This window comes from Anabrus simplex, chromosome 1 (genome assembly GCF_040414725.1).
Source record: "Anabrus simplex isolate iqAnaSimp1 chromosome 1, ASM4041472v1, whole genome shotgun sequence".
NCBI lineage: Eukaryota > Metazoa > Arthropoda > Insecta > Orthoptera > Tettigoniidae > Anabrus > Anabrus simplex.
In genome coordinates, this window is record NC_090265.1 from 1,382,583,386 (window position 1) to 1,382,610,804 (window position 27,419).

Sequence of the window (27,419 nt, forward strand, 5' to 3'; positions counted from 1 at the left end):
TCAGTTACTATTTATCATGAATAATTAACTACGAGACAAACGGTATTACCTGGATTCCAAACTATGGGACAACAGGCGTATAATTGTTGCTGGCGCCAGAATTAGGATCATCTTCGAGCAGTGCGCATTTCTGGCTTTATCGCGGAGCATCAATCGACACCCTTTCACATTAAATATCAGGATGCAATGTCCATTTCTCAGGTACAATGCATTTTATTAACCAGTATGTAGAGGATTTCTCAAACTCGAGATTGGAAATATTTCACATTGCACATAAATGACAAGTTGTTCTAAACGATGAGTTTACAGTGTTCACTATATTTGCAGTAGTCAAATTTTATAATACATAGGAATAAGAAGTGTACTGAGAAAACTGTGGCTAAGGTTACTCGCCAAGTCTTTTCTTAAATTTGAACATAAAATAAACTCGAAATACTGTAGGTTAAGAGGGTATTTTTCGATATCGAATCTAATGCAGCGTTAAGTGCATATCCATAGTCAGCAGGAGGATACTGACATGATGGAGGTCCTGCCAATACGAGTCTGACGTATTTGAGCACCTTCAAATACTGTCGAATGAACTGGGATCGAACTTGCAACCTTGAGCTCGGAAAACCAGCGTTCTACCGTCTGAACTACTCAGTTGCAGGCTCAATTTAGTAGTTGTACTTAAACATCTCTGAAGACTTCTTTGCTGATTAGGAAGTTAGTTTGAACTAGTAGAAAATGAAGCATTTGTTCATATCTGTGCGGACTCATTGAAGTCAAATAACGAAATCTTCGCTCATATTAGTTTGAATTCGGTGAGGACAAAAATAGGAGCCTCTATTTAAAACTTTTCGCATTCAATGAAGTCAAAAAACTAAATCTTCATTTATACTAGTTTTGACATGCTGAAGACAGAAAATAGAACCTTTGTTTATACCTGATCGGAGTTACAGAAGACAGAAAACGAAAACCTTCATTCATAGTAGTTTGGACTCGTTGAGAACATAAAATGGAACCTTTATAACTGTTCGGACTTTCATTTAAATTACTTTGAACACATTGACGACAGGAAGTGGAACATTTATTTAAACCTGTTCTTATTCAATGAAATCAGAAAACGGAACCTTAATGTATACTAGATTTGATATGCTCGAGACAGAAAATGGACTTTATTTATGCCTGTCCGGACTCATCGAAGTCAACATGCGAAATTTTCATTTATGTGTTTGAACACATCGAAGAGAGAAAAATAAACCTTTATTTATGCCTGTTCGGACTTATGAAAGTCGGAAAACAAACTTTCAATCATAATACTTTGAACTACTTTCATGTGCTTACACAACGGCACGATAGTTGTTTTAATTATTTTTATCTTACAATTGGACCTCTGATGGCGGACTCTTCTGAATGTATAAAGGAGTAAGTTTTGATATGCAGATTTACTCCTACCTTTTACAATGGAAAGAGTAGTCTTCATTTAGGGTTTGCAGTGGTACTCACCTGGAACAGAAAGATGAATGTGGTGTTAGTAAATACAGTCGACTTTAAACACTATATCACTTTAAAACCATGCATGATAAAAAAAAACAGGATGCCAATAAATTGTACTGTATTTATGAAGGGAACACAGCTGTTGTTCATGGATTAATACTGACATCACCGAAATCATAATTTATGTACACGCACACCCCTAGAAAATAGTGCAAAATTCAAGGATTTACATTTCCTTCATGAACATCTTCCTCTCGCCCTTTCTTATTCATATATACTTTTCAGTCAGTACAATTAATCAATACCGTAACACATTATTTCAATTCACGAAAAAGGAGCATATAAAAATAAAAATAAGTTAACGAGAGACTGCATGACTGAGCTCGATATTCTTGGTCTCAATTCTAACAGGAGTCATATTAACAGTAACTGGCGACCACGAAGCTCCAGTTGAGTCGAGTCTTATATTGCTTGCACTATGTTGTACCAAGCTTTCCATTTTCATCTCCCCCATCTGACCTCCCTTCGTGAAATTTTTTCTCAATGGCACTAGGATTGCGAGATTAAGGAGCTTTTCATTTTCACTATGCTATTTTCCATATTCTATCTCTTTCTTCGGCAGAAACCCCAGTTCTTCGAAGGGTCTGATAATTTCCTTTTATATACTGATGACCACGACAACATAACGATAAATACTTATACGGTTATGGTGTTATTACCTGAAGGAACCAATGGCTAGTCCCCTTTTCCCTTATTACCTGGTTGGTGGTAATCTACTGGAGTATCTCATTTTGTCTCATTTATCTCATTTTATCTCAAATTTATTGATTACAGAATGCTGATATGATAATGGTGACCATGTTTTGTTGTTGCTTAACTGCATTTTTTGAGCCGGCCCCGTGGTATAGGAGTAGCGTTCCTGCCTCTTACCCGGGGGCCCCGGGTTCGATTCCCGGCCAGATCAGAGATATTTACCTGGACCTGAGGGCTGGTTCGAGGTCCACTCAGCCTACGTGATTAGAATTGAGGAGCTATCTGACGGTGAGATGGCGGCCCCGGTCTAGAAAGCCAAGAATAACGGCCGAGAGGATTCGTCGTGCTGACCACACGACACCTCGTAATCTGCAGGCCTTAGGGCTGATCAGCGGTCGCTTGGTAGGCCAAGGCCCTTCAAGGGCTCTAATGCCATTGGGTTTGGTTTGGTTTGGTTTGGTTTGGTTTGGTTTGATTTAACTGCATTTTTATCGATTACTGACGGAAGAAATATGAATATTCTTAAGGAATACGAACCAGAAGGGGCGTAACTCTTTAAAAAGCGTGTACTTTCAGGCGTGGAGAAAAAGAAGACACAAATAACTAAACAAAAATAATAAAAAATAGGACAAAGTAACCTACTACAAGGGTTTGATATGTGGATACATCGGAAGATCACCAAACAAGTACTCCAGCGAGCTGGGGGAAATAAATCATGCCAAGCCGTACTTTCGTACAACGCATGAAACCAACCGAAGTGGCAAATACAGCCTGATAGAGGTGATCATAGCAGAAAATATAGAAGGGAAACGTGGACGCAGGCGGAGATAATCTTTCTCCAACAGTGTTTCACCATAAACAATACGGTACAGCACACACTAGGAATCATGTCTACCACGATGGTAACTAACCTGTGAGGAGATGGCACCACAGCGCCACACCCGCTATTAGTCCGCCTGGTTGCAATGATTGTTAAGGCGTGAAGTCTATACGGTCCGACACAGTGGTTAACCGGTTCGACTCCCATTCGTCGAAAAAATTTCAATATCAGAATATTGGCCGACAGGGTAGCAGAGGTGTTGGTATACAATTTATAATCACTAAATAGCGTACCGACAGCCTGGATTAAATTCCAAACCTTCCCACAGTACTCATTTGGAGTGAGGGCATATGACGATGGTGGTCGTCTGTCGGATGGAGACGTGAAGCTCTGAGAAGACCCCTTGCTGTTTTTCGAGAGTAGTAGGCTATGTGCCAGCACCGGGTTTCACCCGTCATTCATTTCATCTCAATAACTTATCTGATGAGGTTGACGTCAGGAAGGGCATCCGGTCGTAAAAACCGCGAAGATTCATCCCACTTCATACCCGACCCCGTAAAAAAACGGGACAAGAGGTGGACATACATAGATGCATACCCGTTATTATACGTCGTAGAATCAATGTTTACTGCGCAGATCGTAATTATGTTCTGCAATTTCTGTTTTGCAGCATATATCAAAAGGAACATTGTTAACGGAGTCCGACTCCATGGCTAAATGGTTAGCGTGCTGGCCTTTGGTCACAGGGGTCTTGGGTTCGATTCCCGGCAGGGTCGCGAAGTTTAACCACAATTGGTTAATTCCGCTGGCACCCGGGCTGGGTGTATGTCGTCCTCATCATCATTTCATCCTCATCATGACGCACAGGTAGCCTACGGGTGTCAAATCAGAAGACCTGCATCTGGCGAGCCGAACTTGTCTCGGACACTCCCGGCACTAAAAGCCATTTCATTTCAACGGAGATTTTCGAGGATTAATTGTTACTTTCCGCTAAACTAGTACCCAGTAAAATCACTTATAGCCTAGAATGTTGTACCTTCTCCCCTGACCTTAAATACCGATTTTAATTAAATTGCATTAAAAACTTTGCTTGCGAGGCGCATACGGATAGACAGATATGACTGAAATTTGAAACTTATTTTCTCGTCCTCTTTTGGAGATGACAGATCCATAGCCTTATTACCATTCTTTTTAAATTCTGGTCAAATAACAGACAAAAGTATTATTTTATTTTAATAGGAAATAGCACTACCAGCAGAAAGTTGAGAATAATTACGTATAGAACGTACAGCGTGACACTATAAACAATGAAAGTAACATTAATCATAAATGTAACAACATAAATAATAAAACCAAGGTAGTTGGCGACGAGGCTCGGATCACGAAGCTGTGGGCTTGCATTCGGGAGGTAGTGGGTTCGAACACCACAGTCCATAGCTCTGAAGATTGTTTTCTGTTGCTTTTCATTTTCACCCCCAGGCAAATACTGGGGGCTGTACTTCAATTAAGACCACGAAGGCTTCCTTCCTTTCCTATCCCATCGTCACCACAAAACCTGTCTGAGTCGATGCGACGTAAAACAAATAATAATAATAATAATAATAATAATAATAATAATAATAATAATAAGAAGAAGAAGAAGAAGAAGAAGAAGAAGAAGAAGAACATTTCAACAGCCCAAAATCAGTTTGAACTTCTAAAAGAAATTGCGGAAAAATTTGGCCTTCAGATGTCTTTCGAAAAGACAGAATACATGACCTGCACCAAACATGCACCAAAATTCATGGAGACAAACTATGGCAAAATTAAACGAGTATCACAATTTGCAGTAAGTATTTTCGTGAAACAATTCAGGAAAATGGACTCGAAACAAAAGCCAATGAAATTAGATGCCAAAAGATAGAAACCGCATATCGACTAACCCACAATATCTATAACAAAAAATGTATCTCTAAGCACATAAAACTGAGACATTACAACACAGTCATTAACACGTTCAGTACCTGCTTCTGAGCGGGACACTTGAATGCCTGGACCGGCCATTTTGATGCCCGGCCCTCTTGACTTGCATCACTTAATACAATTTACAATTACTCCTAAACTATAAATGTTAGAAAAATGATACTTTGTGCTTACCACTAGTAAATATTTAGGATGTGATATCTGGAGTCACAGGTTTCAAAATACGTCTAATTTTATACAGCCTATCTGTATTTTCGGCATAATGATTACTGCCACCCAAGTGAAGAAATGAAAGAATATGAAGGAAGCGTATTCGGAACATGTATTAGAAAATATTGGAGTATGAAAAACAGGGTCTTCGGTCCAGTATATTTTTATATCAGGATTTTGGACTAATCGGTTTCCACGATTGCATGATCGAATTCTTTGTGAAAGACCGCGGCGCCGCACTTATCACTTGACTCGCGTATAGATTGGTCTGCTCACACACATGCTGATAAAATTCGTCATTCATGAAAATACTCACGTAACTCAAAATATCCTGCTTATATTTTATTTGAACGTTTATTCCTGAATTCTCTGTAAATGGTGGAACGGGTGGACAATAACTAGGATCATATGTATCAGGCACTTCACTTTTCTCTATAGGCCTATCGGATTCGGGAATCGGAATTTTCTCGTCACTCTCACTTTCACTATCTGATTCTATTTCAGGAATAAGTTCATCACCAGAATAATCATTGTGAACAATACTTAATACTTTTTCTTCCGTAAGAAACTTTGTTTTATAAGCCATTATACTACACTCGGTAAGAACGACACGCACTGCATTGGAATCTCAAGTACCGTCTTGACGCGCGAGGAAGTGCTGAGATATTCCTGCTAAAACAGCTAAGATAAACATAAGCCCACTCAACGCGACGGTTATCTCAAGAAGGTCAACCAACTTCCTGCTACAACCAGTAACGCTGACTAAGGTGTAAGAATGCATAGATGACGAATATAAACAGCATTGCTTCGCGCGGAGCATTAAACGTCTTACGCCGTCCACGGTCCGCAATGAGTTAAACCAGAATGTCTTTATGGATCAGAGACGCTAATTCTGAACAGGAAAGCAGATATTGAAAACATTGAGAAAAAGGAACGCAAAACCATAAGAAAAATTCTAGGCCCCAAACTCACCAACGGAGAAAACCAACTTAGAGGCGGACAGGAAATCAAACAATACACAAATATTCACAGTGACATTAGAAAACGCAGGCTAAGACGTATTAAAAAATGTATCCAGACAGACTTACCAAACAAATATCTGAATTCTATGAAAACAGGAGTAAAGCTAAAACGGACACAATGAAATGGATTGGCGGAATCAAAACCGATTTGAAACAGACAGGAATTACACCAGCAGATGTCCGAAATAGGGTAATCTTCAGATCCAAAATTCACAAATAGCAAGTTGACCAAGAGAAAAGACCAAAGAAGAAGACTGGAACGCCCCGGTCTGACGACAGAAAGGAAGCCCACGGTAAAAGGATGAAAAAAATATTGGCACAGACGAAGGCAAATGCAAGCCTCTAAGTACTTTGCGAAGTCTTAATGGGTTTATTCGGATATAATAATAATAATAATAATAATAATAATAATAATAATAATAATAATAATAATAATGGGAGGCTACATCAGAGCAACCACAACAAAAACAGTACAGACCAAAGTGGTCCGAGGAACGTAAACAAGCCTTCTCGGAAAGAATGAAAGTCTATGGGAGAAACAAAAAGAACCCACAGAAAAATGACTGAATTATTTGCTTAACGTCTTCCAATATTGGGAAAATTCGCTAATAATAATAATAATAATAATAATAATAATAATAATAATAATAATAATAATTGTATGACCTTGGCTACCATGTGTGAGATATCTGCGCGTCAGTTTCAACTTTCGTTTCACTCTCCCACATGGCAAAGTAATCCACATCTCTGCCGGGCGATCTATGGCTGCGTTTCAATTATTTTTGTCGGGCAAACACAAAATGTGTCATCGTAGATCGTGCAGCCTATATGCCGACATCGTACGACTTAGAGGTGGAGGTAGTTACAGAGGAGCCATATCGTGTACTGTAGTTATAATAGGAGATGTAATGAAGTTTCAAGAAAGGTAATTCGGAACACCTAACTTTAGAACTTTGTACACAAGGAACAACATGTGAAGAGTGTAACAGTCGTATACACGAACTTATAATATGGTGAAATGTAGAACCGTAGAGCCTTAGATATGAATCTACTAATTTTTTATTAGTAGTTTAACGTGACCCTAACATAAAATTAATGAATTCAACTGAAGTGTTTAAACTCCGTTCAAGAATTTTATAGCCCTAACATATGTTCCTAAACATGTGTAGCTTCTAGGCTTCCAACTTTTTAAAATCCCGACCTGTCAGCCAAAAATCAACGAAAGGTTCAAATATGCCACGAATCCAATAAAGACACCGCTCATATTGGTATCCTGAAGTGCTACGAGAACTTTTCCAGCATCCAAACCAAACCATCTTTAACTAAAAAATATTTATAAATTCCATTCCACAAATTAAAAGTACCCTTTATAACAAGAGCGTTCCGCAGAAACATATTCACCTTACATTTCACTGAAATACACTGATGGCCCTTGTGTTCACCAGAAACTCTAACATCAATTACTGAGAAAATCCCTTTATCAAATTATCCGGCTCGCAGTGCCTCGCACACAAGTATGTTAAAATGGTAATTCGATAAATGTACTCACAGACTATCCGAATCATCAGAAAAGCCACAATTATCCACTAATTTGCAATAATGATTGGGATTAGATCGCCAGTAAAATTACGAAGAGTATGTTCGTTTGAGAGATGAGAATTAACTTAACTGCTGGAATGAAATATGTAATATTAGAACAAATTAAATGAGGGACTGTCAATTAAAATATTACTTGATTATCCAACTTTCAGTAGTAGTTCCATTCGAAACATGTGAGTGCATGTGTCTGATTATGATGATAATAATAATAATAATAATAATAATAATAATAATAATAATAATTCAAGAAGTCGATGTAATCCATAGACAATTATTTTGAGACCGTATTATTATTATTATTATTATTATTATTATTATTATTATTATTATTATTATTATGTTGGGCATTTTAGTGGTAATGATATTCAAACAATTGTACACATTTTAGGAAATCAAAGCACGATAAGCCTTAATTTACAGTACAGTTTTACGCAGAATTTGAACCCATAAATTCTGGAACACTTCCAGTCGTAGCAATGACCACCGTCTTCTGCATGGTCTTGTAGATGTTGGTGTTGACATCCAAATTCTTCAGTCTTTCCATCAGAGTTTTAGGTATAACAGCTGTACTCGAAAGGATGATTGGTACAATTATCACCCCTTCATAGTGCCATAGTCTTTGAATATGTTCTGCCAATGGTGCATACTTGTTGATTTTCTCAGTATACTTTCCATGGAGGTTCCCGGTGTTCGGGACAGCTAAGTCGATCAGAGCGGCACGTTTTATTCCCATCTCTAACACCACTATATCCGGTCTGCTGTGGATAGTCGTCTTATCCGTGATAATTGTTCAGTCCCAGTACATTTTAATCTCGTCATTTTAGAGTGTAGTTTGAGGGCTATACTTAAAATAGGAAAGTCTTTCATCAACAAGTCTGTATTTACCAGCAAGTTCTTGACGCAAAATCTTGGTAGCTGAGACGTGGCGTTCCTTATACTCTCTTCCTGAGAAGTGTATCAGCAAGTAACATGATGGATGGTTTCTTCTTCTTTTTGTAGTTTATATTATTTACTAAATTTTTCGTAGTAAGTGGTACTTAATGTTTACAAAACATGTTATCGAAAATGTTTGGGAACTGGTATAGCAAGACTCCATCTTAACGAGATTAGAGACCTACATACAGTACAAGAGGTCAAGGAGAAATTTAGTAGGATCATAAAAGCTGACACGACGAACAGTTGCTTTTGTGATATGATTGATGGACACTTCAATCTACAGACGACAAGATATTTAAGATATTTAGCTCCACTGAAATATACTGAGGGAAGACTACACTTCATACAAACGAGCTCATTAAGATAGGACAGAACATCAAAACAAACCAGACATTCTTCTCTACAAAAAGATATTTGAGTACATTTTATCTGATTGTTTAATATTTTACATCCTGAAATACTGACATCGATTTTATAAACCTCATACCTGAAGGAAGATAAAGAAATTGGGTAAAGAAAGGGCAAGGCCATGGCATGAACAGCAGGAATGGATGGCTGCCTAGTTCCACTTCGCCTTAAAAACCAATCATGTCCACCACTATGACCAGCTGGAGGGGATAGGCCCTAGTTGCCAAGTTATACTTCACCATAAAACAATAATCACTACCACCATGAACAGCGGGAAATTATAATCATTCACAAGGCATCGCAAACCATGTCGTCCTGATCGGGATTGAAAGGAAGAATTGGCCATAGATAGATGTGAAAGATTGGTAGAAGTACGGGATGCGACTCCAAACTATCACAAAGACGAACTTCTGTAGAGTGGAAGTGATGTCTATGAAGTCTGTCAGATGATGATGATGATGATGATGATTATTATTATTATTATTATTATTATTATTATTATTACGATGTGATCTGAAACGGGGAGTACCCGCCGATCCTGCAGAGGGTGCCCATTACAGTCGTGGAGTCCAGTCCACCAAGCCACAGAGTTGTCACCATAGGCTGATACCTGTACCTGAGTGAACGTATGTTCTGCGTCTATTTGCTCATCTATGATGGTGCCGTTGATGACTTAGCACGCCAATCCTCGCATAGAACATATTATCACACATATTACAAATCAACTGGCCCTATTGATATACCTGTTGAAATGTGGACAAAAATGAGACAACATGGAGTTGAACTCCTAGCAGCCTTGTTCAACAAATGCTAAGAGGAAAATAAGGCCCCATTCACCTGAAAGACCAGCATCACAGTACCCATCTAGTAATTAAGTGAAAGGTGATGTCACCGATTGCTGAAACTTACCGCCCGATCCACCTCCTGTCATGTGAAGATCCTTGAGCGTGTAATTGACACACGCCTGAGCAAAATTGTCACCACCTCGGAGATGGGGAACTACTGATGCTATCTACACCACCGCTCAACTGGTATGAAGGCATTTAGAGAATAGAAAGACAGTCCATCGATACGATATCACATGAACTGACTTGGTATTTTGGTATTTTCTGCGTTCGCATGGTGCATCAGATGCTTACGTTTGCTCGGTACAACTCTTCTATAACAATACTACGAGCTCTCTCCGCTATGCTGCCAGTGACCCTGAACCGTTCAGCATTCGAGTAGGCGTCCATCAGGGGTACACCTTGTCCCCATTGCTCTTTATCTCATGCATGGAGTCAGTGACTGCAGATCTACGGATGCTTCATCCATGGATGCTGATGATGATGCTATGTGGGCTAGCGATTCCTCGAAGAGATTTAAAAGTCAGGTCAAGCAGTGGAGAACACGGCTGGACAAATTTGGATAATAGCTCAACCTAACAAAAACTGGACACATGGACTGCGGAGCCCACACCTATGGCACGATCATAGTTGATGGTATCCCGCCGGTGAAGTTTTCAAATTTTAGGTATCTTGGCTCCTGTGTGACAACTGACGTGACAGGGTACTAGACGTCAGGACAAGATGGTTGAGCTGGATGGTTGAGGTGGCGTCAGGTCACAGGTTACTTTGCGACCAATGATTCCTCTCTACCGGGCGAGCTGATCGTGCGGTCAGGATCGTGTAGCTGTGAGCTTGCATTCGGGAGATGGGTTCGAATCCCACCGTCGGCAGCCATGAAGATTGATTTTCCGTGGTTTCCCATTTTCACCCCCAGGCAAATACTGGGGCAGTACCTTAGTTAAGGCTTTCTTCTCAATCCTAGCCCTTTCCCACCATTTCGTCGCCGAAAACCTTCAGTATGTTAGAGCGACTTTAAACCATTAGAAAAAAAAACACTCTCTCTTTAATATCTGGGCCGATGATCTAGATATTTGACCTTTAAAAAACAAGCATCATTATTTAATATGTATGGTGTATTGAATAGTAATTCGCCGAGTAGCACACCATGGGGCTGAATGTTGACTTGTGACGAAGAAGCTTGAGCATATCCTTCATGTGATAGAGATGAGGATGCTAAGATGGACGCCAGGTGTACTTCCACGAATGGACCACCTATGAAGTGAAGCGGTCAGGAATACCATCAAGATCACCCGAATACCGACAAAGATGAGAGAGGCGAGATTGCACTGGTATGGACATGTAGCCAGAGATGATTTTTTTAAATTTTTTTATTTTATTTACATTTTGGCATTTGGTCCGTAAGACCATGCTGCCAGCTCTGTACATTTAGAAAACAGGAAAGTCAACAACAAGTCTTTACAACATGGGACCATTCATGTCATTGTGACTAATTGGTGATGGAAAGCCACGGTACGGGAACTTTGGTTGGATGAGAACAGTTTAACTACAGACTACAGAACAAACGTATCACAGTGTTAAATTGGCTTCACTTAAAAATTTGGCTATTGCTTGATATATACGGATGTCATAGCTGCTGAACAACGACAAAACGGAGGTGGGAAGTGGAACTTTCAGTTGTATAAGCGTTTGATAAAAATTGGTCACTTGTGGTTTGTATCTAGTGCATCCTAAAATTGTATGGTTGAGGTCTGCTTCTTGAGTGGGGTCAGAGGGACAATTTGAGGAGTCTATGACTTTGAGTCTGAACAGATGACTGGGGTAAGATGCATGTCCAAGTCGCATTCTGATAATTGATGTCATATGGCGGCGGGTGAGAGATAGTAGACTGAACCATGGTTTCTGTGGGATGTGTCTCTGGATAGCGGCGTAATGCTTGCCTTTGATGCGTTGAGTTGTTGCCCAGTAATTTGACCATTCTTTGTAAGCCTGTTTCTTGATGTGGCTTTGGAAGTCCGTGTATGGTAGGCGTAGTGCTTGGAACTGGCCTTCTGTAATGCTCTGCTTTGCCAGTTGGTCTACGGTATCATTGTGTATAATTCCAGTGTGACCTTTGATCCACATAAGACGAACTTCTTTTCCGTTTTCCTTAGCTTGGTATATGCAACTTAGGATGTCCATGATGTATTTATTCGAACGCGTGTTCCTGCCTGGTTGTTCTAGTTTTTGAAGTGCACTCTTGGAGTCCGTGAGAATTAATATACGGCTGAAGTGCTGGACGCCGTACGTGATGGCTGATTTAATGGCAAGTATTTCAGCTGTGAATATTGAAGCTTCGTGGGGAAGTGAGAACATTTTGCTAGTGTTGAGTGCAGGCCAGTAGTACGCATATCCAACTCCTTCATTGGTCTTAGACCCATCTGTGTATATTTGAGTATAACTGCCCCAATATGCATCGATAAAATTTGTTACTTTTTCGTTGATATTTAGCCAGAGATGATGGAGTAGCCATTGCGAAACGGGCACTTGAACTTAGCCCCGAAGAATGAACGGAAACGCGCTGGATGGATTGTCTGAGGAAGTTTATACGACACAAAGTGTCCAACCATCTGCTGCTGCAGATCGGTTAAAGTAGACGGCAAGATGTAGGAAGGCAGATCCTGCAGCCTGACGGGAATAACGTTAATTAATAATAACAATAATAATAATAATTTAAATTAGATTACCTAGAAATCGATTGACAAAAAGGATAATATATTATGTAACCTCGCTTAAGAACTCAATACCCTGGCTTACCGAACTTCGAAAGGACCTCAAACACGCAAACATAAGTTCAACAGAATCCTAGAAAGATACATTTTTAGACATAAAGTAAACAATTGGGAAGTCACATCAGAGCAACCACAACAAAAACAGTACAGACCAAAGTGGTCGGCAGAACGTAAACAAGACTTCTCGGAAAGAATGACAACCTATCGGAAAAAGAACAACAACCCGCAGAAGAAATGACTGAGTTATTTGCTTAACGTCATTCAATATTGGGAGAATTCGCTGCTGCTGCTACTACTACTAATAATGATAATAATAATAATCATAATAATAATAATAATAAAAGGGGCGTGATTGGCTTATTGGCTTAACTGCTGGCTTCCCATTCAGAAGGCTGAGGTTCGATTTCTGGTCGATCCTGTGTTGATATTTTCATCACAAAATTCACGCGGTGTCAAACAAGACATACGGCGTTAAACCCACGGCCAGAGCCGAAATGAGGCTGGGTGGCTCCGGTCATCGCTGAAATAGATAGCGTAAGCCGAAGAAAGTTTCTAAGGGTATTAGCATGCCGGGCTGAGTAGCATGCTCGATCCTGGTTCAGTTCGGTGATATTTGAAGGTGCTCAAATACGCCAGGCTCGTGTCGGTAGAATTATCGGCACGTACAAGAACTCCTGCTGGACAAAAATTTCAGCACCTTGTCGTCTCCAAAAACAATAATAGTACATTATGACACAAACCTATACTGGCAATAATTAGGACACGGGTATGTATTAATTTCTATACGAGTGTCTTAATTGCCATTATAGGCGAGTCGCATGCGACTGTTTATACTCGACGATAATTAAAACTCTATTTTTTAAATATTCATAAATTTCTGTCGAGATGTCGCTTGACAGTTGAGTTTACTGAACAGAGCGCAGAGCGCATGCGCTGGTTGATTAACTTTTCGCGAGTGGATCAGAGACCTCGACAATGTCATCTGTTTTCAAAGCTTTGATAGAAGGTTATGTTTTCTTTTTTTTTCTGTTTTTTTTTTGTTGTTTTTTTGTTTTTGTTTTTTGCTAGTTGCTTTACGTCGCACCGACACAGATAGGTCTTATGGCGACGATGGGACAGGGAAGGGCTAGGAGTGGGAAGGAAGCGGCCATGGCCTTAATTAAGGTACAGCCCCAGTGTTTGCCTGGTGTGAAAATGGGAAACCACGGAAAACCATTTTCAGGGCTGCCGGCAGTGGGGTTCGAACCTACTATCTCCCGAATACTGGATACTGGCCGCACTTAGGCGACTGCAGCTATCGAGCTCGGTGATAGAAGATTATCATAACCTAGCTTTATTTCAAATAAAAATTGTCTATTGTACAGTTGATGAAGTGAATTTGCGGGAATGCGCCGTGTGGTTGTGAAATATTGGAAGTAGAAGGTGCATTGATGTTAATATGTTTGTCCGACATGTTTGATTTTGCAAACAAGTGCGAAGCTAGTGCGTTGAGCGCAGGTGCGGTGCTATCCTTACCTAACTGGTCAAACAGTTGTATCATAATGAAAATCTGAACTCTGATTGGTGGAGAACCTTTATCATAATGAAATTTGAACTATAATGAGCCTCATTAAGATTCAGTTTTCTGGCATATAATATTTATATTTCGGCATCGTCGAGCATAAAAGTAGACAGTGGCACTTAAAACTAATAATAATAATAATAATAATAATAATAATAATAATAATAATAATAATAATAATAATAATAATAATAGGTACGACTTATTGTGGATCACAGAGGTTTAAGAAGGTGATGGGTGAATGGGCAGGCAAGGAATTGACCAGAGCATAAGTTAATGCACTAAATTTTGTTAACTTTATTTCATTCTTTTCTTTTTTAAATTTGATAGTTAGAAAATCTGAATAAACAATAACAATACAATAATGAGCTCGTCAGCTCTAACAACAATGACTTAAAGTCCAAAATCAGGTACAAACCAAACCAAACCCCATGGAACTCCGGCCCTTGAAGCGCCTTGGCCTACCAAGCGACCGCTGCTCAGCCCGAAGGCCTGCAGATTACGAGGTGTAGTGTGGTCAGCACGACGGATCCTCTCGGCCGTTATTCTTGGCTTTCTAGACCGGATCCGGTACAAAACTAGAGAGAATTATCAACATGATAATATACGAGGGATGAGCATTATAGTTCTGAAACAGGTACACTATTTTATACGAGCATGTTTGCTCCACTAACTTCCATAGCCCAGGAGTATGAACTCCAAAATGAATACAGTCCAGCCTCTCAGAGGCATAAAGTTCATACAGCGCACAAGGATATACCTGACAATCTTCAAATGAGGTATTCACAGTCACTTCTGCTCAACAGTTTTTCATTTTCTTTCCCAGAAACAAACAGGGGCAATGAGTGCCCGTACTAAATGGCCATAATGTAAAAAGGAAAAGGTTGATGATGATCAGCCAAAAACAAAAGGAAGCGAAATACCTGCACTCCCTCTAGAAAACTCTTAGCACCCTAACTGGGATTATGGCCCTAACATACGGAGGCTAAGCCTATTCTACGCCAGGGTGACTAAATAAGAAACACTAAATACCAAAAGAGTGTTAAGACATTTAGAGGTTAAGAAACTTTAGTCACCCCATACCAAGCTGAATGGGAATCAACTCTTTGTTCCTTTACATTACATATTTTCCAACAGGGAATAAAACAAAATCCTTAGACTGACCGAAAATTTTACATTTAAACCACCCTGTTTAGAAATTTACATAAAATAAAAGGGCTTTGAAACCTTCCCCTTAAGCTATCATGTGTTAAGAAAATTCTGCCATTAACTTGAGTTGATGGGCCTTCCGAACGCCGACCTCCGGCCCCTGCCACCTTAGTACACCGGAGCGGTTTAGATGTCAATATGGCCTTAAAGCGCCCAGCTTTTATAGTATCTCCAGAACTCTTTACAGATAAGCTGAACGCCTGCACACACCCCCAATTTTAATTGACTAGAGAAAATATTCACAAAATTTCTGATTGGTTGATAGATACAGGAGATTGAGGGGGTCAGAAGTGTTGACAACCTTGACTCAAGAACAAAACAATCTTCAAAAAGTAAAGTTAACCAACTGTGAAAATACCTTTCCCTTAAGAATTAATTGTCCTTAATCCCGCTAGATGGGGCACTTAGTCCGATGGTAAGGACATCTATAGTTGAAAATCCAACTATCTAGCATAACATTAGTTCAAGCTCAATTACACAGATGGCCTTATAGAAGGCGTGCAGTTTAACTGGACGGAGAAGGGGTACCCCTGGTATAATAATAATAATAATAATAATAATAATAATAATAATAATAATAATAATAATAATAATACAAGAACGTCAACGTTCCTACAGATTTTAAGAGATCCTAAACAGCGGGAGTTTGACCTGAAAAGAGATTCTATAGTGTGCTATAAAATTTATTGCTACGGATTTCTCGCTCTTAGGCACTGTTAAAAGCAAATCGACGGCGTCGAGGTTTGATCTGGTCATTTTAAGCATAAAAGTACCACTTGGCACCTATTCCAATGTAAGTGGTGGTGGTGGTGGTGATTATTGTTTTTAGAGGAAGTACAACTAGGCAACCATCCACTATATAACACTAATCAGAGGGAAAAATGGAAGGGATCCGACATTTCGAAAAATGAAGATATCGGCCAAAGGAAGACAAGGGCCACGAAGGGCGTGAAAATGAAAGACTCCCTAGCCCTCGCAAACCTAATAGCGTCGGGGTCGGAAAAGAACAAGAGTTGACCAAAGGAGGTCAGATAGGATAGATGAAAGTGAGGAGCCTGGCACAAGTAAGTGGAAGAAATTCCAGGACTCAGCTAAGTGCCCCGTGGTCGCAAACCCACGCTCCAAAGTTCAGAGCACCTGGGGCCCCTTTTAGTCGCCTCTTACGACAGGCAGGGGATACCGTGGGTGTTATTCTACCGCCCCCACCCACAGGGGGAATTCCAATGTAATAGTGACTAATCTTCTCTATGGGATAACTTGTAAGGTAGAAACGGTTTCGGAACAAGGCTTTGAAACGCGATAACTATGTACCGACGTATTACTCGGTATGTCCTATTAGATGCACTCGATAATGCTGAGAGAGGCTTACGTTGTCAACTAGAGCTAGGGACATCCCATCTACTTGAGTGGACAACACGGCACACACAGGTAATTATCCATAAACAATTTAACCCATCTGTGTAATCAGATCGGGCTGAGTTAAAGAAGCCGTAGTGCTCGTATGTGCTGAAACAAGCTCCAATACACCAAAGTAACATCGGTACACATTATAAAATGAAGTACCTGGAAGGTGTCAGCCTACCTTTGTGCGGGTTAATCTCAAGAACTACCGAACGGATTTAGTTGCGGTTTTAACAGTTATGCAAAGCATTCATCGAGGAAGGCTTAAGTGTATGAAGCATTAATATATAACAAAGGAGAGCCAAGTAGTAGCGATTTCAGAGCAGCAATTCGAAGACCGGCCATCCGAGCGCATTTGTGGCTTACACTTTCTAAACAGCCAACGATAGAGCTCAAGCACTTGTGGAAGAATTGTTGAGCATAAATTCTACCAGAAAAAAAAAAAAAAAAAAAAAAGCCCACGATTGTACGTACCTATCTGTAAAAGTGTTTTTATGTTATAGATGGTAGTAGAACATCATCTTTACAATTAGAAACAATATCTTGAGATTAATCACGTAATCCTTACCAAAATAATTTTATATACTTCAGTAATCTTAAGATAACAAACCTTTACATTACATAATTTACATCAATGGGTTAAGGGTAAAGCTGGCCTCATGGTGTAAGGACAGCGAACCTGCGTCTTACCCGAAGATCCCGGATTCGATTCCAGGCCAGGACAGGGATCTCAGGGCTAGTTGGAGGTCCACTTAGCCTACGTGATTACAACAGAGTAGCTATCTAACGGTGAGATAGCGGCTCCGGTCTAGAAAGTGTACAGCACGTGCTTAAAGCAAACTTGCTTTGTAAGGTCATAATGGCGCTACTAGTACTACTCTTCGTCAAGTAGCGCGCAAATTTGCATAGGCATCGTCTTTCAGATGTGCAAACATGCCTCTCAAATTTCGTTCACCTAGCACAACTCCTCCTTTGTGTCCGGATTTTATTTTCCACAAGTATAGATTTTCTTTTATAACTCTCCAATAAGAAGGTTCACGTCTGGTATCAAGGTTATCTCTTGGATTTCCTGTCCTCTACTTTATTGACATTTAAAGAATGTTAATAGACACCGTCATGTTGTGGAATACCGATGATATCTGACAATTGATAACGAGTGTTTTATCACCGGTCTGCTATTGCCTGGATGGTGTATTTAGGTGTTTTAATCCTCCTCCATAAGTCCACAATTCCCTTAGGCATAGTCGTTTTCGAGCCCATTGACAAGACCAAATACTTCCATTTATGAGCGCTGTTTTTTTCTATGGTCCTTACAACAACATGAGCCTGAGCCTCGCGTAGCGGCAGCTGGGGTACAGTGATTGAAATTCGCGACCTATTTGGCCTCTAATTTCATTCTGACGTGGGGCTCCTGGAGTGTGGTCATTTGGTGTCGTTTGGTATTGAGGATGTAGGGATTGTTGTAAAATGAGATATTTTAAGGTGTGTTCATAGGGTATGGTTCGTACATGACCTTTTTCTCACCAGATACGAGATCGAACCTCGACGCCGACATGTTAATCCGTCTTCGGAGAGGCAACCGACTTCTTCATAGATTCCGAGGTGGTGATGTCTACGAGGACTCTTTCAGCGATCATAGAATCCACGACATTATGGCGGTTGATTACCATTAGCTCTCCCTTGGCACAGAACCCTAATATGTGAAGAAGGGTTTCGAACTAAGTTACTCATATCTACTGCAACGGGAAGTATTAAACCTCTTTACACGAGGAGTTCGCACAGTGATGGGATTGCAATTCATTTTGATTGATCTGCCCATTGCCCGCATTATATTCCTTTCTTATTGCTTATCCAGGAGTTGCCTTTTTCCATTGACAAAATTACATAAATGCTTTTCGTTTAGATGGAAGCAATGCCCATTTTATGAAAGAATCTTCACGAAGCAATTTTCAGACAGATGTAGCTTTAGGATTTCCGAGATGTTCAATATTTGTTCTCTAGTGAGCGCAAACGCTAGAGGCACTGATTAATTTCAGCTTGAAGCTCTCTGGTCGCTTCTATGTGTTGGTTCTTTAGAATCATCAGCCTTTTGCATACATTAATATGCTGAATGAGGACTTCATATTGTTTTTTATAACAATGTTATTGACTTCACGTCCCACTAACTACTTTTACGGTTTTTGGAGACGCCGAAGTGCCGGAATTTAGTACCGCGGGAGTTCTTTTACATGCCAGTAAATCTACCGACACGAGGCTGACGAATTTGAGCACCTTCAAATACCAACGAAATGAGACTGGATCGCATTAAATCTACCGATATGAGGCTGACGAATTTGAGCATCTTCAAATACCACTGGAATGAGACAGGATCGAACCAGCCAAGTTGGTGTCAGAGGCGAGCACCTTATTGTGTTTTAACACAAGAACATGTTACTTACTTATCATTAGAAATCTAAATATAAGTTTAAATGAGCCTATTTGGATCTCAACAAAGGTACAGTACATTCGGAATAATTTTCAAGTGGTTAATCTCAATAATTGCAATGATTGCTAGGATTTAAAGGGGTTAGCCTTTGCTGGCAGGATCTAGTGTTTACAGTGCACTATGTATTCTGGTATAGGCTAGAGCAATTTTGTTACTTTCATTGATCTGTCTCTGTCTTATCCGTGGCTTTTACAATGTGAAAGTGACTGAGGTATGAGCGATGCTAGTAATGCCAATTCTTATGCAGCCAGTCCCTGCTATGAATGGTGTGAAAATGTTGCTCATAGGGTTGGTTGGTGCATGCATTTCAGTGGGCTTGGCAGACTGATACGTAATAGCAACTCTGGCTCGGTGAGGAAAGCAACGGGAAACTACCTCACTCCTCATTTACCTAGTACGCCTCTTCAGTGATGCCTAGGCCATCTATGACAGCTGATGGCAGAGCTGTTGAGGATCCCACCAGCGGCATCGCTGACGGACTGAACATACATAACAACTTGTTTGCAACAAAGAACTATGTTGACGGTGGACAAGGAGGAGAAAGTTCGATTTTCTTAACAACTGTAATATTAAAGGTATGCCATCTGTTTTCAAGGAAATGAAACTAGATATTCTGTGAACGCAGTACACACAAAAATTCTTCACTAATTCCACAGATTAAAATGCAGGTGTAATAATCAGTTAATGCTGTACTTATTAAGAGACGTTTTACTCAGGTAAAATACAAACGCTAATGCTGTGGAAATAGGTTTTAAGAATTATAATATTTAAGATATTTTCAATTGGTACACTGAAACTCCGGTGTCTTGTGCACCTCATGCCTGACAGAAAGGTTACGTAGAAATCGCCTGAGCAATTTCTTGTTCATCTCAACAGCAGTGCATATTTGTTCATATAATGTCACAGATGAATAACAAATGTACAATATACATACAAAGAGCAGCAAAGCAAAGCAAAGCAAAGCAAAGCAAAGCAAAGTCACCTCCGTACAGGTCATGCAGGCCCTTGGAGGAATGGAAGGTAAAGGCTTCCACCATTGTTAAGCTCGGCACGTGATGGGTAGAGTGGTTAGCTCTACGCCCGGCCGCCTTTGCCCCCAGGTATTAACCTGGTACTCATTTTTGGTGAAGGCTGAGTGAACCTCAGGGCCATATGCACCTCCGGAAGTGGAAATCTCGTTTCTAAAAAATTACGACTTCCTGACGGGAATTCGAACCCACGTCCTTCCCGGAGAACCAAGCACGCCTTTACCACCTCGGCCGGACAGCCCATACAGAAAGCAGCAGAGGAGGTAATGAAGATGATCAATTACCTCTCAGCCGATAATGAACTGCCGGGAGGCTTTCACTATTCAATAAACGGATTAGAAGCATGGGTTTCCATTTCCATTGCAAACATTCTACTTTGCATTCTTTTTCATGCCGACTGATGTCCCCGCATTCAATAAAGAATGGCAACAGTCTCATTTTCTCAGGGCTGGTCGATATTCAATCAATATTTCAATAGTATATTGCCATCTGACTTTCTGTACTTCCGCACAGTAAGTTCTGCACCACCACTTGTTTGTCTATATTTCCGCATTGTAACTTCAGTCATCAGAGAATATTACCTTCATTAGACACCTATATCATATGCATATGTACGACCAGAACATTGTGCAAAACATGATGAATTTAAAGAATTTTAAGCCTACCCCAAATTTTGAAATACTTTTGTTCTTTTGACTGTACATACTATTGAAAAAAATTATACTTCATTAAAGAAAATAAGAGTAGTTCTTGTTGACACTCCGAGAATTACTTTATGTCATGGTCGACAGTTATGCGTGTGTTAATATTTCCTGACAGATACAATTATTGTAATATTTGTAATACGACGTATTAATGTGTATCTGGGGTGTACAGATGCTAGGCCTCAAACGGGAGTGAAAACTTTGGTCTAAAATTGAATCTGAACAAGATGTGCTGTTTAATTAGGTACAACGAGATAGGAACGTAGTGAACAATGCATGATAGGCTATGTGAAGGTGCACATTTTGAACACATGCTGTACCGGTGCAGTTAGAAACGTGTTGTTGTCGACACAATGGATGTTACCGTGCTCATAGCTGCAGTCGCTTAAGTGCGGCCAGTATCCAGTATTCGGGAGGTAGAGGGTTCGAACTCCACTGTCGGTAGCCCTGAAGATGGTTTTCCGTGGTTTCCCATTTTCACACCAGGAAAATGCTGAGTCTGTACCTTAATTAAGGCCATGACCACTTCCTTCCCACTCCTAGCCCTTTCCTGTCCCATCGTCGCCATAAGACCTATCTGTGTCGATGCGACGTAAAACAACTCTTAAAAATGGATGTTATTATGACGTATCTTGATGTACATAGCATGTTTGTAATTTCAGTACTGTTTGTTTTTCGCATATTGTAGCTTTTATCGAAAATACGGAAGGTTTACAAGGAACCCATGTCAGTTCGAGGTCGTGAGGTTTTTAACAGGCTTGTGTTTGCTTTTGTAACAATCAATCTCTCGTTGAAGGAACTACACAAGTGCAGTTCATATTAGCTCCTAATGGAAAACTTTGCTCAGAAGACAACGAAGACAAGTGACTTTGAATGGTGTGATGAACATTTGCCTTAGAATAAGAACTGATCTATGGAATAAAGAAGTTACACTTTACAACGAGGTCACAGTCAAGTTCACAAAATCAGACTTTTAACTTGCACTATGAGCAGCGAATGAAGAGCAGCTCACAGCACTCACGAGGATCGCATTTGTTTAACGGGGGATATAACATATATTCTTTGAGAATGAGTACATTATGATCACCTTGAAGTTTATCAAACGAAGGGAGTTTTGCTTTTGATTTAGATGGAATGAACAGGCTTGCAGACCGATCGTTGAAAGGAATAACAATCTATAATTAATATGTATGTATGTATGTATGTATGTATGTATGTATGTATGTATGTATGTATGTATGTATGTATGTATGTATGACCTGCTGTGATCGCTAGCCCAGTAGTGTAGGCGTAGCAAGCTTGTTGCGGGTTCGATTCCCGACCAGTCTAGGTATTTTAATTCTGGACTGACGGCTGAGACGAGGTTCACTCAGCTTCTTAAAACTAACCAAGGAAGTGTCTGACGCGAGAGACAGCGGGTCCGGTCGCGAAAGCCAAGCAGTACGGCTGAGGATGTCATCAAACTGACCACGTGACACTCCAGTATCTGTAAGCCATTTGGTTAGGCAACAGCAGTCTTGGCAGGCAAAAGGCCTTAATGGGCTGTTGCGCTACAAGATTTTTGTTTCATTTTTTAAGTTCTGTTACCTATCACCGCACTGCCTCGCCGCTTATGGTGGAAGGTAAAAGTTTCCTTTGATCGTTTTATGGACTCTGACGATGACACGTTGAGAAATGTAACTCTTATCTCTTATAAACCGTCTTATTTGGAGCAGATGCGTTTTACACGACCCAAAAGGAAAACTCTCCTCGTTCTCCTATCGAAGAAGTTTCCCATCAGCAGCTAATATTATGCATGGAAACTAAATGTTGTGTGACGCTTTCAGCATCAATGACATTGTGCCTTCCCGACCTCGAAATGGGATGGGATAACGAGCGAGCGATTTTTATAAAAGCGAACGAAGCGTCTTGCTATAGCCTTACAGTGATAAGAGTCGAAGGCCAGTTACCTTGGTTCTCGTCAGGCAGACTATGTTCGTAACATGACTACTGTCTGTCGCTATTCACATTCAATGCGGTGCCACGTCACGCTTCGATTAACGCGTCTTAACATCGCAACGTCAATGTAACTCTAGTGCTGTTTTTCTCTAGTTCTTATGAAGTTTGTAGATCATTAGGCCTTTTCAATCGTGAAATTACCAGCATGTCCGGTTCCATGGCTAAATAGTCAGCGTGCTGGCCTTTGGTCACAGGGGTTCCGGGTTCGATTCCCGGCAGGGTCGGGAATTTTAACTATCATTGGTTAATTTCTCTGGCACGGGGTCTGGGTGTATGTGTTGTCTTCTTCATCATTTCATCCTCAACACGACGCTCTGGTCGCTTACGGGCGTCAAATCAAAAGACATGCACCTGGCGAGCCGAACTTGTCCTCGGACACTCCCGGCACTAAAAGCCATACGCCATTTCATTTTTTTCATCCCAGTATGGCAGCGTGCTCGTCAGTTGGATTTCCACACCTTTCCAAGACGCTGGCGGGTAGTGCGCCGTTGAGATTTATTTGTTATTTGTTGCGGAAAACTCTTTCTGAGGATGTGGGCTAGTAAGACCAGGGTGATGGACACAGAAATGCCGAAATGACTTGTTTGCCAAAATAACTGAAGCTTATCATTTTTTTAAATTATTTTCTCTTGATGAAAGATAGGTCAACCCACCTTATAATAAATATCCCTGAGTTAGTTCCATGTCATTTCCGAGCTCGATAGCTGCAGTCGCTTAAGTGCCACCAGTAACCAGTATTCGAGAGATAGTGGATTCGAACCCCACTGTCGGCAGCCCTGAAGATGGTTTTTCGTGGTTTCCCATTTTCCACCAGGAAAATGCTGAGGCTGTACATCAATTAAGGACGCGGACACTTCCTTCCTACTCCTAGCCCGTTCCTTTCCTATCGTCGCCATAAGACCTATCTGTGTCCGTGCGACGTAAAGCAACTTGTATAGTTCCATGTCATTAATTTTTGGTACATATATGAGCAGTATTTTCAACTATATCCAGGAATAAAATATATCCATCAATGGCACACAGTACTATTCCCATTTTCACTAGGACTAGCTGCGGCTTGTGTACCTCATACGATTTTTCAGCAGAAAATCGACTTTGACGTACCCAGACAAACGAAACCACACTTCATCAGTGAACTACATGGTGCCCAATATTCTCAGTTATCTGCACATAGTACGGAGTTCAGAGACTAAAAACGAATCCCCCTTTATTTACCGCGTTCCGAGACTTACAGAACAGCTTTATTATACGGACCAAATTTTTCAATCTTTACTGCTCTCAGATGATGTTGATAAACACCAGCCTTTGTCCTTGAAAATCGAAGCAACGACTTCATTGGAGGACATCCACATCTATTACTCATATCATGTAAAATTGGTCTAAGTTTGGTGGTCTAAGTTTCTGAGGTTTCGGAAGGAACGCTTTCCTTTTCCAGCTGACAAGTTGAAAATATACATCATCGGATTCGATGGAATCTTTTGCACTTGAAAGTTCGTCCTAACGTGTGTCTGTGCTGCAACCAGGACCCATCAATTACGTACAATGAAAATAGGTTCTTCATTAGCGTTTAGCATTCTTCCTGTATTAGAATTTTTGATTACTCGCGGTCAGCAATAACCATTTCTTGATTATATACAGCATTAGATGCGCTTCATCTTAGTAGTAATTTCAAACAAAGCTGTGCTTTAATTTCAGAATTAAATTTGTGGATTCGGTTTTATAGGAATCGCCCTGTATTATCCTGGCATTCTTAGAGAAACGGAGAGAGAAACCGTGGGAAACCATGTCTAGCATGGCTGCGACTTCTACTCACTTCCCTTAATTGGTGTATAAGTGGACCAGTGAACATTAACCGGTCTTAATGCGAGTTACGTCCTTGAATCAAACTCACGTCAACCGAGAGGGAAGTTACTTTGGTTGTCTCTTTACCACGCTGACCTCCATTTTAATACACACGCTTACAGTTATGAAACAGTAATCTTTTTACAATGGAAAGAACGAAATTGGGAAGTAAGCGTCCCCGGTCTAAATGTAAGGCACAATCTCAGCGCTTCAAGAGCTGCAACGTCAAACCAGGGAAATCCATATTGATGGAAATAAAACACTGTATGTTAAGTCCATGAATAGCCTAGTGGCCACGGGGAATGATGCTCAGACTCAATAAACTTTCTAGGTTTCAGCAATGTGTTACCATCATTTCACTTTCTTATTATTTTTAATTTTTGATGTGCTTGTGAGACCACATTCCTTCTCACTCCCAGATAGTCGAAAAACAGACCATAATCACAGCAACATTCTGTCATCTGACAACTCGCCCTATAGAGTAAATGAAGTGCCCACTCTATTGATCTCTACTGTTCAAGTTTTGAGAGCATTCCCAAAACCTTTGATTCAATATTCAGCAGCGTACAGCCACAGCATTCTATAGCTAGGGTTTGGTCCACACTCAGTGTTTACAGAACACAGAAACCGCAAACAAGGTAATGGATATCATAACTAAAATGACCCTGTACTGCATACAATAAAACTCACCTTTAACGGCAACTTCTGAAATGAATGAATGAGTGAATTAAATGATTGGCTGATTAATATTTCCGAAATGCCCAAGAAAACTGGTTTGAAATAATAATAATAATAATAATAATAATAATAATAATAATAATAATAATAATAATAATAATAATAATAATAATAATAATTCTACCGGGAGGTACACCCCAACCCCGCGCATTTAAATCTAGCGCCTAAAAGAACTCCTCTAGTGGAGAAACAGTGAAATTGAAACTAGATCAACTTATAAATTTACTCAGAAGATGTCACCACAGAAATCTAATGTAATTTTATTATTGTGAAGTTTCCTGAACTGACTGTATTTCTACATGTTTTGTTTGCCATTCATCAAGAAGTTTGGACTTTCTTCCATCAAAAAACTATGATCATGCACGCTGGTGTGAAGTGAAAGAACTTTCGATTTAAAGAAGTTTTGTATTCATAAGTTTTTTTTACTAATTGATGTTCATTTATTTTTGGGTTGGCAATATTTATCTTTTCTTTCCGCCAGTTTTGAATCTAGCCAATCCCTAATTTCTGTAATTAATTTTCTACCAATAACAGTCTTCTTCTTCTTCTTCTTCTTCGGTTTTCAGTGTAAATGAACCAATAAAAACGAGAGGGTGTGGCTAGTTAATCTTGAATGGTCTCGAACTTTCCCCGAGGGTTTATAAACTGCGGATTTTCTCGTCTCTTGGCCAATTGATCTTCATCTTACTGAGTGTGTGTGTCAAGCAGGAGGCCTCTTCGTCAGCTGCTAGAACTTCTACCAGGTAACGGCCACTTAAGATCTTTATTTCTTGCTAGCTCCGCAGTTTAGCCCGATGGAAAGGTCCGAAACTTTAACTATGTAACCAACTTCTCTAAAATGTAAATCTCCTTTCGGCTAATGTAAAAATTTCATAAAACTTTAACGGTAAATCGGGGATAGAGAGTGATATACCCTCTCGAGCTCCCGTTCATCTTGATTTGAGATGCCACATTTGTTTCCGCAATGTATTAAAGTTATTTCCATCCGTGCGACCTCAGTAGTTTGGGATTAGCCTCTGTTTCGTCGGCCAAGTGCCCTATAGGTCTTTAAATTTTTTTGGAGCTCAATCTTCGACTCCATTCAAGTTGTACTCGGGCCGTTTATTTAACCTGTTCTTTTTCACTAAGGCCGTGTAGGTTGGGTACTAGATACCTCTGTGTAATAAGATTTGGAAATAGTGCCTTGTAAGGCCGGAGATTATTAGAGTGCCTTGCTATGTTGCCTTGAGTAGGCTTGGAAAACTGAGAGCACTTTAGCTCTTTTTCAAGTGTTGTAAAAGTGTCTCTGGGAGGCCTGATATTGTAGTTTAAGGAGCAAGTGCTCCAGGTATCAGGGGATCTTAGCCCTTGTGTACATTCATGAGCTTTGTAAATTTGAGCGGGTAGCTCAGGAAATGTAAAGTTAGGGGCTTAAAGCACAATGGTGTTAAGATTCTGAATCTTGTTTTTTTTTTACCAATCTTATTTAACGTTTGCTACTTGTAAAAAATTGTCAATTATGGTGTCTGAAAATATAATCTTCACTTTAAGTTTTAAATTCTATTCTTGACATTGTAGTTAGACCCATTCACCCCGGCACCTTCTTTCAGCTCTGCGATCCACGGGTAACCCCGTAACATTAATAATAATAATAATAATAATACTAATA